At 39.4% G+C, this 15,656-nt stretch overlaps 1 protein-coding gene across 4 annotated transcripts in view; it reads left to right on the forward strand.

Moving 5' to 3' along the window:
• Nucleotides 1–15,656, forward strand: part of FBXO34 (F-box protein 34) — a 138,564-nt gene that overhangs the window by 119,142 nt on the left and 3,766 nt on the right. The window lies entirely within an intron of this gene.

Genomic DNA, 15,656 nt, shown 5'->3' on the forward strand with positions numbered 1-15,656 from the left:
AGTTTCTGAGCTTTAATCTCTTTTTCTGCACAATGATTACTGACTGCAAATACAAAACATTGAAGGTTATAGGTTTGTGGTGACATGAAAACCATGGGGGGGGGGTAGGCATACAGAGACTAGAAAGAAAGGAAAGGAGCAGCAGCTGGTATAAAGGACCCAAGATGCAGATGATCTGAGGAACAGAAAGAAGGCCAGCTGAGATGTTTACAAAAGTGCTTTGTAGATGTAAAACATTCCTTACAACTCAGGTGCTGGCATGTTTAGGGAAATCTTTGTTTTCTCTTCCATTGGGCTACTGTTTGTTAGGTTGGAAGACCACCTTGCCTAGGGAGTAGAATCCTGCTTTGAGGCTGACAAGGAAGAGTCGGACCCATGAGTCACAAATTCCAGCAGTTTGTGAATTACCATTAGTTACTCTATTTGTACTAAAAATAGTCTGTTTCTATAAGATTGGAAGTAGGAGAAAGAGGAATAGGCTTATTACTAGAAATTTGGGGGTGAAGGAGTTTTGTATCATTTCTAATTCTTACTATGTTTGGCTTTGCTGTTTGGTATGTATAGTTTTGCCACCTATTAACCCAGCAATGAAATCTGATCTTGGGTATCAGGTTTTCCTTTGTGGTTTGGTTTGTTAATAATTGAAGTAACTGAAGGGTTCTGGGTGTGAACCCTGCATACTTTATAATTAATTTAGAACCAGGGAAGCTAGGATCTTCTGTTGAAGTAATTAATAACACATTGTGGCTTTAAAATAAATATTGTGTAACTATTATACCAAAATAACCAAAATATGATAATAAGACATAGGTTAGGTTTTTAGTGCCTTTAAAGATGAAAGTATTTTTAAATTTCTTGGTGTCCTTTTTCTTTCTAGTTTGGATGTGTAGGAATCTGTTTATCAGAAATATTTTAGCACTGATGTTGGTTTAGATTTTTTTTTTAATCTATGTAAACATGACCCTAGGCAGCTGTGTTTAATATAGTAAAGAATCATGGGGAGACTTTATAGTGTTTCTTGTTGGGACTTTGTGTGTATTTTAGTATTTAAAGGATGTGGTTTGGAGCTTTGAAAATGAGAAGGAGATTGCCTAACTCATAGCTGAATGCCTGCATATCTAGATTGTTTTGTCCTGGGGGTTATTAGCAACATGAAAGTTGTTTTTACTCTAGTGAAAATACACTATTAAGTTAGAAAACTTTTGTGGAATTACTTGTTTGCACATGGCTGATGAGTAGGCTCTTCTTTAAAATCTGACATTACATAGGAATGTTTTAGGTAACTAGGGTGCTGGAAAAAGCTGCTGTTTAAGCCAAACTATTTTTTGCTTTGCAGGAAAGTAACCAAGATTACAAGTGACCATGACCTGGAGAGTATCCTCTGTGTCTCCACCACATGTCTACCTCCCATCATTTAGCGAGCAGTGCACTAGGTCAGGAAATGGTGGGTGGAGTTGCTTAATTACATCAATTTCCTAGGCTGCCCTAGTATTGATCAGTTAGACACCCATATGTTCCATTTAAAAGATTGTTGCTGATTGGCTGGTTTCTTTTTTTTTTTTAATTTTTATTTATTTATGACAGTCACACAGAGAGAGAGAGAGAGAGGCAGAGACACAGGCAGAGGGAGAAGCAGGCTCCATGCGCCGGGAGCCCGACGTGGGATTCGATCCCGGGTCTCCAGGATCGCGCCCTGGGCCAAAGGCAGGCGCCAAACCGCTGCGCCACCCAGGGTTCCCTGGCTGGTTTCTTTTAAATCCTTAGGTTTGACATTGATTCACTCTAATGAATGCCTACCAAGTACAAGGCACTGTGGTGCATGTTCTTTGAGAGCTTGCAGAAACTAGTATGGTTACTCATACATTTCAGTTTATAATGTAGTAGGGGAGGGGAAGACAAGATAGACCATAGTAAGTGTCCCAAAGGATGCATGTAGTAGCCATTCTATAATATTGATGAGTGAGGGTAGGGCAGTGGATGAGACCTGGGCAGTGAGGAGCCCAGCTGGGTGAGCAATTTCATTCAGTAGTTAAGTGGGTAAAGAATGATAAAGATGGGGGTAACAGGTAGAGGAAAAAGATCAAATGGCTACTGTGAAGGTAAAGGGAAAAATACAAGGAAGGACTAAGGCAGGAGCTGTTAATTAGAAGCCCTGAGAGATAAGTTGTTGAATTTATTCTTCAGATACAACTACAGTGGAAAAAACCTGATTTTCACTTTTCTTTGGGGGATTTTGTGAGTTTGCTTTACAGATGAACTTTTGATCATGTAAATGGACCTAGATGGAAAACTAAAGTAATGGACCAGGAGATAAAAATTTAAGTTTTTCATCAGTTTGCCAGCTGGAGCTTCAGCAAGTTATTTTTTGGGTATCTCTTTGGAAAATAATGGTACAGTCTTTTGGATCTCTAATGGATAGCAGTTTTGTTTTCTCGGGCTCCATCTTGTCGCTGATATGCTGTTTGATCCAACACAAAGCTATAGTGATCCAATTGAGGTGCTGTACAGTAGAGATGGATGTTATATTCTCACCCTCTTTTCCAGATTCAAGCTGTCTCCTCTAGAATACAGCATCCATTTAAATTCAACAGTTTTTGAGTGAAGCTCCAGAGGCAACCGTGGTAAATCAGGCAAACAAGAGTTCCTGTCCTTGGGAGTTTACATCTTAGTAAAATAAATAGGTTATTTCCCTAGGTGGAATAGTGAATTCTACCCAAGTTTCTGTTTGAGGGAAGGCAGTACTTTTTGCCCAAAAAGAGAAGACAAGCCAGGTTTTGAAATTTCACAACATAATGTTATCTTTGACTGTGAGCTTGGGATGTAGAAAATAATGGATATTCTTTCAGTAAACAAGAAACCTAGGGATCCCTGGGTGGCTCAGCGATTTAGCGCCTGCCTTTGGGCCCAGGGCATGATCCTGGAGTCCTGAGATCGAGTCCCACATCGGGCTCCCTGCAGGGAGCCTGCTTTTCCATCTGCCTATGTTTCTTTTTCTTTTTTTAAATTATTTTTTAAAGATTTTATTCATTCATGAGAGACACACAGAGAGAGGCAGAGACACAGGCAGAGGGAGAAGCAGGCTCCATGCAGGGAGCCCGAGAGGGTACTTGATCCTGGGCCCCCAGGATCACACCCTGGGTTGAAGGCAGCGCTAAACTGCTGAGCCACCTGGGCTGCCGCCTGCCTGTGTTTCTGCCTGTCTCTCTCTCTTTCTCTCTCTGTGTCTCTCATGAATAAATAAAATCTTTAAAAAAAAAAAAAAAAGAAAGAAAGAAACCTGCTGGTAGTTGCTACTTATTGTTCTTTTTCTTTTATTCTAATATTTTGTGCTGAATTGCAGTAGGTTTTCTTAGTTTAGATTTTCTGAAGTAGTGTTTCTCTCTCCTCCCCTCTCCCTACCTGTAGAGTTGCCCAGTAGGCTTAAAATTTATTCTGATATTATTCGGTTGATCATTGGTTACTTCCAGTCCTTTGTTAAATAGCTAAATATAAACCTGGTTGCTGTCTATTCTGTATTTTCTTTCTTTTTTTTCCTAAAGATTTTTTTTCTAAAGATTTCTAAAGTAGGAGCCTGCCATGGGACTTGATCCTGCATCCTGGGATTGTGACCTGAGCTGAAGGCAGCCGCCCAACTGCTGAGCCACCCAAGCATCCCTCTAGTTTTTAATTTAGATAATAAATGGTCCTTTAGGTCAGTGTTCTTTAACCTAGTCCATTGGCCCTGCTGAGCTTTAGGGAGGTGGTTTGTGAATCTCCTGAAACAACAATCATGACAGACTTTGTGGATATGTGCCCTTTCCTCTGGGAGGATCCATTTGCTTTCATCAGAATTTTAAAGGGCCTATAATGACTATAAAAAAGATTAATGAGGGGGATCCCTGAGTGGCTCAGCGGTTTAGCGCCTGCCTTTGGCCCAGGATGTGATCCTGGAGTCCTGGGACCCAGTCCCACATCAGGCTCCCTGCATGGAGCCTGCTTCTCCCTCTGTGTCTGTTTCTCTGTCTCTCTCTGTATCTCTCATGAATAAATAAATAGTCTTTTAAAAAAAAAAGATTTTGTATAAAAGATTTTAAATAATAGGAGTGATAACATTTTTTCCTTTCCAGGCATATTTGGCAGGTGTTAATCTTTGGAGCAGTGAGTTCTTGAATGATTTGATCTCTTAAACAAACTTGGATTGTGGCGATCAAATCAGAATAGTTTTCTTGTTATTTTTCTTTTATGTGATCCTAAAACATCAAGCCTAAACCCCTGAGTTTCTGACCTTTACTCATTGTTATGGGCTGAGTTGCAAGCTGCTCCCCTTTTCACAAGTACCTGGGAATGTGACTGAATTTGGAGAGAGGGCTTTTAAAAAGGTGATTAAGGGGGTGCCTTGGTGGCTCAGTCGGTTAAGTGTCTGATTCTTGATCTCAGCTCAGGTCTTGATCTCAGGGCTGTGAATTCAAGCCTACTGTTGGGCTCCTCATTACCTGTGGAGCCTACTTTTTAAAAAAGTGATTAAGTTAAAAGAAGATAGAGTGGGCTCTAATCTAATCTAAATGGTATCTTTAGAAGAAAGAGGAATTTTGACCATAAGAGAAAGACACCAAAAGGCATGTGTATCCTGTGAGAACACAGTGAAAAGGAAGCCATCTGCAAGCCAAGGACTTAGGAAAAATGAAACAAAACCCGCTGTCACCTTGATCTTGGACTTTTAGCCTCCAGAACTATGAAAAGTAACTTTTCTGTTGTTTAAGCCACACAATCTGTGGTATTTTGTATCAAAGCTCAAGCAAAGGAACATGCTCATGGCCACATGTAGGAATAGAGTGCCAATGTAAAGTATAGCAAGGTAACTATTTCTCTTTGCCCCAGTGCATTTTTGTGCAATGATGAAGTGTTGTGTATAGTTTCACATAGTCTGACACACATTTTCACACACATCTCACTGTAAAGAGATGGTAGAAACATGAAATCAAGATATAACAGATACTAATATTCCTATTCATACTGGCCTTATTCTTGATCACTATGTAGTTTCCCATCTGTCTGTGGTTATATTTTCATGTCATCTCTTCTGTTCTCTACCATTTTTCATTCTCTGGAACTAAATTTTATAAATAAGTCTATTATAAATCAGAACCAGAGTAGTATCTGTGTGTATTCTCCTGTGTGTTTTTTGTACAGTCATTCCAACCCAGCCTTATTCTCTGATAATATTATCTATACTCACGCCTCTGTTCCATACTGTCATATTTGCATTCAAGTTTTGAAGTTTTCTCTTTGCCAAAAATAAATTTTTTTAAAAAAGATTTTATTTATTCATGAGAGAGACACAGAGGCAGAGGGAAAAGCAGGCTCCACCCAGGGAGCCCGATGTGGGACTCTATCCCCTAACTGGGATCACGCCCTGAACAGAAGGCAGATGCTCAACCGCTGAGCCACCCAGGTCCCATGTCAAAAATAAAATTTGTGTGCATCCTAGTGATGGCTGCCTTTATTGCTAACTTGATTCAATACATGGGAAACTTAAGTTTGCAAATTAATGAAAAGCTAAAGGAGCAATATAGGTTTCTCAAGTTTGCCAGTAGGTTAGGAGTTCTGTCAGTGTTTTTCATGCTGAAGCTCCGGGGTGTAGTCTAACACTTAAAGGAAGTTACGTATTTAATAAGTGAATAGATTAATTTTAAGTAGGTTATCAAACTCAGGCATCCTAAATTGAACCCAAATTCTTTTTCTTCTCACAGTTAGACTTCTCAGTCTTCATTTATGACATTGTGAATAAGCTTACTGATGGGTGCCCCATGCATGTGTTCCTCATTTGCTCTCCTTCCTCTTTTCATAATGTGGTAGGTGAGAGCGTAGCCTTTGACTCCTGACTGCGCATATCCGGGCTCCTTGATGTACTTGCTGCGGCAAGTTTCTTAACTTCCCTCTGCTTTAGTTGTGTGTTTTTTCTAAATCTGCAATTAGAGATAATAAGAGCATGCGCTTCTTAGGTTTTTAGGGGGATTGTGAGTTTTGAACAGTGCTTGACAGAAAACATTTTTGAGTTGTTAGAACTATTAATTTTTTTTTTTTAAGATTTATTTATTTATTCATTAGAGAGAGAGAGAGAGAGAGACACAGGCAGAGAGAGAAGCAGGCTCCTCGCAGGGAGCCTGATGTGGGACTCGATCCCCGGACCCGGGGTCATGCCCTGAGCCAAAGGCAGAAGCTCTACCGCTGAGCCACCCAGGCGTCCCAAGAACTATTAATTTTCTAGAAGTGAAAACAGATTATTCTCATCTATTTTATCTCTAGGTCTACATTGCTTTCTTTCTTTTACTTTAAACAACAAAACTTTTGCCAATAAAGCTGGCATGATTTGCGGTGTATTAATTAGCACTACCCCTTTGGAGAGTAGTTGGGCAAGTTATACCCAGTTATAAAAATACACTCTGATTCAGGAATTCCACTTCTGGCAGTCTTCTAAGGACATCCCCTTAAATGCAGAAGAGAGTGCGTTGGTGAAGTTTACGTTATAACCTCCATGGTTGGAGGGAGTAGTTTATTAAATTCTGACACACATTTATAATTGATGAATTTCAAGACTATGCTAATAACATGGAAAATAGTTGTGTTGAAAAGTATAACATTTTATGTATAATATGATTACAACCATATTAAGTAAATATATGCAGGAATTTTAGAGGATAGGACTTATAAGAGGTCTTTTAACTCTCGACCTGTCAGATTCTGCATTTATGTAAAGCTGGTTCTGGAGGTGCAAGTTTACCCTTTAATTGAGAGTTCTATGTACCTTGTTTGTAAAACATCATCTTTTCCTGTTTGGCTTTAGGAACCAGGTTTAGTCAAATTCTGCAGAATTGGATGGCCATGGCGGGGTGGTATAGAGGTGAAGACAGACCCTTTTTGTACTTGAGGAATAATTTTATGTGAGCTTTAAGATAAGAACATAAACCCCAGTATGTGATTTTTGTCTAATAATAAAACTGTTTGGGCTCCTTGGTGTGCCTAGTGTGCGTGTGTGTGTGTGTGTGTGTGTGTGTGTAAGAAATTTCTCACATTTACTTCTTGAGAATACTCATTTTTTAACACCAAGATCTGGCTTTGGGAAGGTAAAAAAAAAAAAACAAAAACAAAAACAAAAAACAGAAAAAACAAGCTCTAGAACAGCAGCTTTTTCTATTTTCTTTTTGACCATAAACCTCATTTCTTTACAAGCGGTAATTTTTAACAATGTGCATAGACTGTTACTTCAGTCTTGGTTCAACAGATCCTAGGGGAATGTGATAGAAGGAAGAGTAATTACTAAACAGCTGGGCACAGGACTGTGGCTTAGGCTTTATTTCTTTGGTAAATACCATGGGTCCTATTTCTGAAGTAATTCCCCCACCCCTTCTACCTCCCACCCAGGATTGCTGACAATAGTCTTGCCAGATCTTTTGTCTGCACTGATACTGCAAACAGTTTCACTTGGTGTATTAATATTTGTTACCCTGAATTTTTATGTTTTTGATTCTTTTTTTCTTTCCTGTGGAACAGTTACCCATAATGGGCCAGCCTGTGCCCAGCTGACTGTTACAGTACTTTGATCAAGACAAAGGCCCAACATGAGGTGTTTGTATGTTGGCCCATTTGTGGTGTGGTGTTGCATTTACACTCTAGATTTTGTGCTCTTCTCTGATTGCTTATATCAAACATTATTTGGCACCTAATGGATTTTTGAACTGTTTGTGGCTGGCCTTAGAATCTTTAACATTTATTTCCTAGGAAAGCGACATCTTTATGTCCAAGTTATGTTTGGTCAAAGAGGATATATGTTAAAGCTCTGATGAGTTCTCTGAAAGTACTACATTACTTTCAAAGAAAGTACTGCCTTAAAAGTTCATATAAAATATATGTGGAAGAATGACTGGTTTCAAAGAAAAATAAAAGCATCAGGTCACTCAAGGAGTAACATTTTGCTATGTGAGAGGGTAGAGATTTTCTTTTCCTTTGTTTTCTTTCAGAAATATTAGAATAGGAAAAATAATCAAGAAGGTTTTAACAGGAATGGTAAATATCTGAAAATGTGGATGCGAAATTTTCTCAGTAATGCTCAGTGTACTATTCAATATATATCAGTGATTTGGGGGGGGAATAACGTTTGGCATTATGTCACAGGAACAATAGGAACTAACTTTGTAAATCCTTGACTGGATTAATGTAAACATAATACTTCACAGCTGTTATTTAATAATTCAGAATAGCCTGATTAAGTGTTCTTCCCTCTAGCCTCCTCGGGGGAAAAAAAAAGAGGATCCACGTAAACTGGTCACTAATTCAGTATTTTGCAATACTGTAAAAATGTTAGGTGTTGCTTCTTTTATGATCACAATAGAAGAGCAAAGTAGTGGCTACCCTTCCCAACTTGTAATACTCTTTTTTAGTATGTTTTAGATATTTTATTGTCCCATCAGGCCTATAATACACTTTTGTTTTGGGGAAGTTACCTTTGTTTGGTCTTTTTTTTTTTTTTTTAAGATTTTATTTATTCTTGAAGAAAGACACACAGAGAGAAGGAGACACATTAGGCAGAGGGAGAAGCAGGCTCCCTAAGGGGAGCCCTATGTGGGGTGGAACTCCATCTCAGGACCCCAGGATCACATCGTGAGCTGAAGGCAGACCCTCAACTGCTGAGCCATCCAGGGGTCCCTTTGTTTGGTCTTTAATCATGATACACAATCTATATTAGATAACCATAAAGCAGGTATGTGTTATATTTAAATAATATTGTGAATTCTAAGAATGATGAAAGCTGTGAGCAGTGAGTTCTGGAAAACTACATGTGCTTTCAAAGGCTAGTCTCTGTATTGCTCGAGATCTTTTAATAGACAGTAAAGGAGTTTTTCATTAAATTGTGCACTGTTAACTATCCAGCCCTCCCAAGGCAAAGTTCAAAGGTCCCATGAAATGGCTTTAGAGAATGTTCCTTAAAAAAAGAGTGAACTTGCTCCCCCGAAAATGAAAGCCTCCCTTCTCCCCCAGTATTTTGGAGCTCCATTTAAGAATTACCGTCTTTTCTGGCTTAGTTCAGTTTTTTTGTTTGTTTGGTAAAGGCACTCAGTGAGATTTGGATGCCTTCTGTCAGCGCTTAGAGGCTTTGAAATGAAGTCCTTTCTTAGGCCTCCACCTGTATTCACACCCTCCTGGTCTTGGCACTTTTTCTACTTTAATGGCCATGGAAGTAGTTTCTACGTACTTTTAGATTATATTGCTTCCTATGTGATATGGTATGTCTGCTTTAATTTATCACAGTTCTATGTAGAGGTTTTATGTGGCACTGAAGAAAAACTGACCCAATTTGAAAGATAAAAAGCTCTTTGAATAGATGCTGTCGGAATTAATTTTATTTGTGTCATAATTGGGCCTAGGTTCTAAAATATTTTTTGTTTTGTAGCAAGGAAAATAGGTCCAGGAGACTCTTACTAATTCTCATCCTAATTCTCCCACTATTTAGCTGGGGGGCTTCTAGCTTTTCATTATAATAGCTCTTTTGCTTCATTTGCAAAAACAAAGATTTCATTATACATGCAGTATTCTGCTAGAGTTGCTAGTCATAAAAAAAGAGTGGTTTTAAGATGTCTCTGGAAGCTTTTACATTTTATTTATTTATTTATTTAAATATATTATTTATTCATGAGAGACACAGAGACATGGGCAGAGGGAGAAGCAGGCTCCGTGCAGGGAGTCGATGTGGGACTTGATCCCGGGTCTCCAGGATCACGCCCTGGGCTGAAGGCAGACACTCAACTGCTGAGCCACCCGGGGATCCCCAGCTTTTACATTTTTAAAGGAACAATTTATTTACTATATAGTTTTATCCCCTTTAAAATTATCGTGGGAATGCTCTTTTAAGGACTATTCTATTTTAATAGCATCTGGCGTTTTTAAGTAGGCTCCATACCCAGTGTAGGGCTTAAATTCACAACCCTGAGATTAAGAGTTGCAGGCTCTATGGACTGAGCCAGCTAGGTCCTCCTCCTCTGGCCTTTTATAAAAGAAGAATGGCTCTTACTATTCATTCATTCATTCATTCATTCATTCATTCATTCATGACTATTTATTTATTTGAGAGGGAGAGAGAGACAGACTGCAGGTACATAGAGAGCGGGGCAGAGGAGGAGGGAGAAGGAGAGGGAGAATCTCAGACAGACTCCTTGCTGAGCATGGAGCATGATGCTGGGCTCAGTCTTCCCACCCTGAGATCGTGACCTGAGCCAGATGCTTCACAGACTTAGGCACCCAGGAACTCCCCGTGCTATTCTAATAAAAGTTGACTCCTTTTTGGAGTGCATTCCTGTACCTTTAATGAAGCAGAAAGAAACTGAAAATGACTTATCTTCTAACCTGTTATCTTCTAACCTGTTGATAGGCAAGGCCATAGACTGAGTGACAAGTTAGAAAACAGGCATCTGCCTTTGATTTTTAGGCTTCCTGATAGCGTGAGGAGAAATCTCATCCTTTTCCCACCCATCCTTTTTTCCTTCTTTTAAAAATTCTTTGTACTTCTGGTGTTTTTTTTTTTAATTGTATTTATTTATTTGACAGGGAGAGAGAAAAAGCACAAGCAGGGAGAGCAGGAGAGGGAGAAGCAGACTCCCTGCTGAGTAGGGAGCCTGATTCCACGGCTCCATCCCAGGACCCTGAAATCATGACCTGAGCTGAAGGCAGGTCAGCTTAGCTGACTGAGCAACCCAGGTGTCCCCTTTCCCCCATTCTGACCCTGTGTTGACATTGTCATTGATCAACTTTATCCCTCCACAGACTAGAGTTAGTATGACTCTTTCAACTTTGGGATTTATCCAAGCAGTTGTTTTTTTTTGTTTTTTTTTTTTTTTTGTTTGTTTGTTTTTTGTTTTTTTTTCTCTAAGCAAAGTTAAATTCTCTTCCATGGCTCCATTTTGGGATTGTACATGTTGTTTAAAGGTGAGAGTTTTTCCAGCTTTTTCAAGCTAAAAACAGAGAGGCTAAAAGGTATACTGACTGGAATTATTTGAAGACAGAATTTCAACCTTCAGTGGAGGAAAGCTGTTCAAGTTTTAATTGATTCATTGTTATATCTCACCTTATTCCTGGAAAGGATCAAGGTGACAGGTAAGGTGACAGGTATTAAGGTGACAGGTGACAAAGACTTTCTCCTTCACAGTTACCCTTTGTGAAAGAGTTGTTAAGGTTCACTTTATCGCCTTCCAGTCACTCCTTCACCATGAACTTCTGGCTCTGCCCTACTCACCCACTGTAGTTATTTTTTTTTTTTTTAAAGATTTATTTATTTATTCATGAGAGACATAACAGAGAGAGAGAAGGGGAGTGGGGCAGAGACACAGGCAGAGGGAGAAGCAGGCTCCATGCCGGACTCAATCCTGGGTCTCCAGGATCACACTCTGGGCTGAAGGTGGCGCTAAACTGCTGAGCCACCCAGGCTGCCCCACCCACTATAGTTCTTAACAGCAGGGTCACCAGGGATCTCATTTTCTTTCTTTTTTTTTTTTTTTCCATTGGCCAACCTGTGTCAGTCTGCCTATTAGATATCTGTCTTGCATGCAGTACTTTTTAAAACCGGACCTACCTCTCTTCCCCCTGCTCCAAATCTGTTCAGCTACCTTTTTCACCATCTCACTAAAAGGTACTACCCTTCATCCAGTTGCTAAAGCCATAAGATGAGGACCTATCCTTTGGCACCTCTCCCTCAACCTTTATTTATAAGGAGCAGCTAAAGTTCCTGTCTGTTGTTGCTTACTTAATCCATTTACTTGTTTCTCTGCCCACAGCATCTCAGCTAGACTGTTTCTCACTTACTTCAGTTTCATAAAGGCATCGTTTACTTTTGAACCCCTTAATACACTGTCTTCCTTTAGGGTTTTAGCTTAGGAAATCAGGGATTCTCTGACCTACACTTTCAAGACTAAGCTTGGTGCTAGTGGTTCCCTCACATCCCTTCATACACTCCTTCCTTCTGTGCGTTGTCCTCTCTCTCCTCCTGCATGGACTCTCCCAGCATCCATACTGTCTTTATGAACACACACCACATTGTATTGTAATTGGTTATTGACTTCTCTGTCTCCTTAAGGGCAATGACTATGTCTTATTTGTAATTGCACCAGTAATATCCAGCCCAGAGTGTTTAGCAAATTTCTGATAATAGATAGTAAGAAATGGGCGATGGTTAGTATGAAAACAATTTTGAAGCTGTTATGCTAGTTTTATGGTTTTGATTGCTTTAAAATTTGCATCTTAAGTGCTATGATTAACCTTCATTTACCAGGTCCTATAGTAGTGGTTCTGTGTATAAGCTCCCAGAGTGTGAAATAAGGTAGGGGCAAAGCAGAAATGAAGCTGATAGGTTGGCTGGGTGGCCTCACTTTGCATTCCATTGATAAAGAGGTTAGGCTTTCCTATAGGTAACAGTAATGTAGCAGAGTAAGATAGCTGCTTAAACTAGGGCACTTATGCCAGAAATGAAGAGGGAGCATTTTATTTTTTTATTTTTTATTTTTTTAGGGAGCATTTTAGTGATTGGATATGGGTCAGGGAGGAGGAATCTATAAGCGACCCAACTTTCTGGCTTGACTGGCTAGGTACTTGGTGCTTTTGTTAACTAGTTGTGTCAATTTTTGAGATTCTTTCTGACATCCAGGTATGCCTGCAAGGCAGGCAATAGAATATGAAGTTTGGGAGAGCACACCATTGGAGAGTCATCGGTATGTGCTTGTTAAGAACTACAAGAGAGCACTTAAATATATAGCCTGAGTAATGATCTAGAAAAAGAAGGAACGCTGAGGAAGACAGACATCTAAGGCTGGGGAAGAAGAGAAGAGAACTGGGGGGGGGAAAACTGTCAAACTCAGGAGTTGGAGTTAAAGAGGAAATTTGGCAATAAAAAGGCTACTGGCTTTTTTTGTGCCTTAAAGAGAAAATAACAAGTAAGAAATTGGGTCTGTCTTTAACCAGCTGTTGAATAGATGCTTCAGGATGGACTAGTTGCTAGGCTTTTTGTTGAGCAGCTCTACCTCACCCCTCTTGGTAGCCCAGCACACTAGCCCAAATCCAGAACCCCACTGACATTCTTACATCAGATCTAGCACATGACCTTTAATCCCTTCGAAGCTAACTCTAAAGGTTAAAAACAGATTGCAGAAATTTTGGATCCAATCCCAGATTTTCTGATTCCTTGGGCCCGGGGATCTTAATTTTTTACAAGAATATTTCTGATTATCTAAGGAATAGTCATGTGTAGGTAGGTGCTAGAGCCCTTCATTTTGTTTAATTGCAAGAGAGCAGGACTTTATTATGGAGAACTTTAAAGTACAATTGTGATGAAGAGATTGGCAACCATGGAAACCTGGCTGGAGATTTCCACAGTGCCTTTGTTGGTGGGGGTGGGCTGGGTGTGGGCAGAGTGCCACCATCTGGTATAATCTGTTAGAGATCTCAAGTTTCCATCTTACAGGTTTTTGTGGCAGATGCCCCTGGTGCCCTGTATCATACCCTTGTGGTCTTCCATGGATTTCAACCCAAACTCAGATTTCCATAGTTTCTTACTCTAAGTCATGCCAGCACTTTTCTGTTTTCTGCCTCAGGACCTTTAAGCCCAGTGCAGGAAGGAGGGAGGTTAATATCCTGGGCAACCTTTAATTAGTAGGCAGCAAGAACCCATCCCTAATCGTGCTTCCTTCAGCAGTCCCCCAGACTCGTCCCCCACCCTCCAGCAGTCACCCCAATTGCATCGAATGACCTTACTGGCATTTCTCCTTCCCAGTTGTACCTTCCCTCACTTCTGTTCCCTGGGATCATCTCCTGTTTTAGTCCTCCTAAAACCCTGTCTACTAGCAACATGTCATTGAGCTGACTTTACAGGTTAATAAATGCAAAAAAAAAAAAAAAAAAAAAGCCTTCCATAATTACATTATTTTCTTCTTAATGTCCCTGCCTATCAATAATAGCACCTAAAATAATGTGTGGGGGAAGAAGGCGAAGAGAACATATTGCACAATGCAGAATGGCACACACATTGCTGAAGTTTAAATTTATTCACAGACACTCTGTAATGAGATCATTATGTGAGAATTTATTGGATTTTCCAGCAACTTCCATTTCTTTCATTTCACTTAGAGAAGGGTTGTAGAGAAGATGAAAAACCATATGAAAATATGAAAAAAAGGAAATTGTTGACACAGAGTTAGTGATATATAAAGCCTCTTTTTATTCATTTATTTTATTCATATATATTCATCTTGAAGAGTTCTCAGTGGGTCTTTTTGTAAATGATAGAAAGGCTATAAAAATGCTATAGTGCAGGAAAAGGGGGCACATCACAGATTTAGGATAGAAATTGCCAGAGATCATCAACAAACCAATCTGATCTATTTCAGGATTGTCTTTGAAAAGATACTTTGTCTTAAATGCAAGATTTCTCTTCACCTAGCTCTAGAAGATACTCCTATTCCTGTTTCTTCTTTTAACTAAGCCTAGACTCAAGGAATTAAGAGTTGAAAGGTAAACAGACTTGTTCTGTATGGTCACTTTCATCCTTGACGATTAAAATTAGTATCTGAAAGCAATTATCATAGAGGTTGACACATAGCAAGCACTCACTAAATGTTATAAAGTGAATGATAAGGGAATACGCTGAGTTGCCGAATATGCGTGTCCTAGACTGGTGTCCACACAAGTGAGAGTAGGGAAATTCTATGTGCTCAGACTTGTGGGGCTCTTGCCACCAACCCATGATCATAGATATTTATTTTTGTCTGTTGGTCTATTTTGCAGGAGACCAGGTATCCTGACAAAACATTTTTTTCTCTGTGTATAGTGTTCTGTGTAACAGTGGTTATTTTATTGTAAAAATTGATGAGCTTATTAGATAATTTAGTATTCAGATCCCTCTGTCAACGTTTGAAGTGAGATCCAGAGAGGAAGTGACTTGTCCAAGGTAAACCCAACTGAGTCTAGCTAATTAATGATAGAGCAAGGACTAAAACACACATCTCTGCATGTAATCATCTTTCTAATTTCTGAGATGGTTCCTGTCTCCTCTAGCCTTGGTCAGAGAACAAAACAGGACATTGTTTTTCTGAAATAGTTTAGAATAGTCTAAAATGATTTTTAGACCTAATAAGGATTATGGGTTCTGTATTTGATTTAAGGTATTTGGAGGAAATTTGACAGGAGCTTATACAAATAAATTATTTAGAAAATCAAGACTAGAGGCTCCTGGGTGGCTCAGCTGGTTGAGCGTCTAAGTCTGGATTTCAAGCTCAGGTCACGATCTCAGGGTCATGAGTTCAAGTCCTGTGTCAGACTCCCCACTCTGTGTGAGTCTGCTTGAAATTCTCTTTGTTCTTCCCCCTGCTCACATATGTGTGCATATGCTCTCCTTCTATAAATAAATAAATTCTTTTAAAAAATCAAGATTGGTAGATGGGCAAAGTATATAAGTAATAAACAGATGAAAAATAACAAACATCTAAAATACCCAACAGTAAGAAAAGGTTAGAAACCAGTACAACAGTTTGACAGATTGTTTGCAACCAACAAAATGCTAGCTGTGACGATTTACAAATAGGGTCAGTCTACTAGGGATTCGGGCCAGTTCTTTATATCTTTTCCTTCTATACTGTACTTAT

Source organism: Vulpes vulpes, chromosome 6 (assembly GCF_048418805.1).
Source record: "Vulpes vulpes isolate BD-2025 chromosome 6, VulVul3, whole genome shotgun sequence".
NCBI lineage: Eukaryota > Metazoa > Chordata > Mammalia > Carnivora > Canidae > Vulpes > Vulpes vulpes.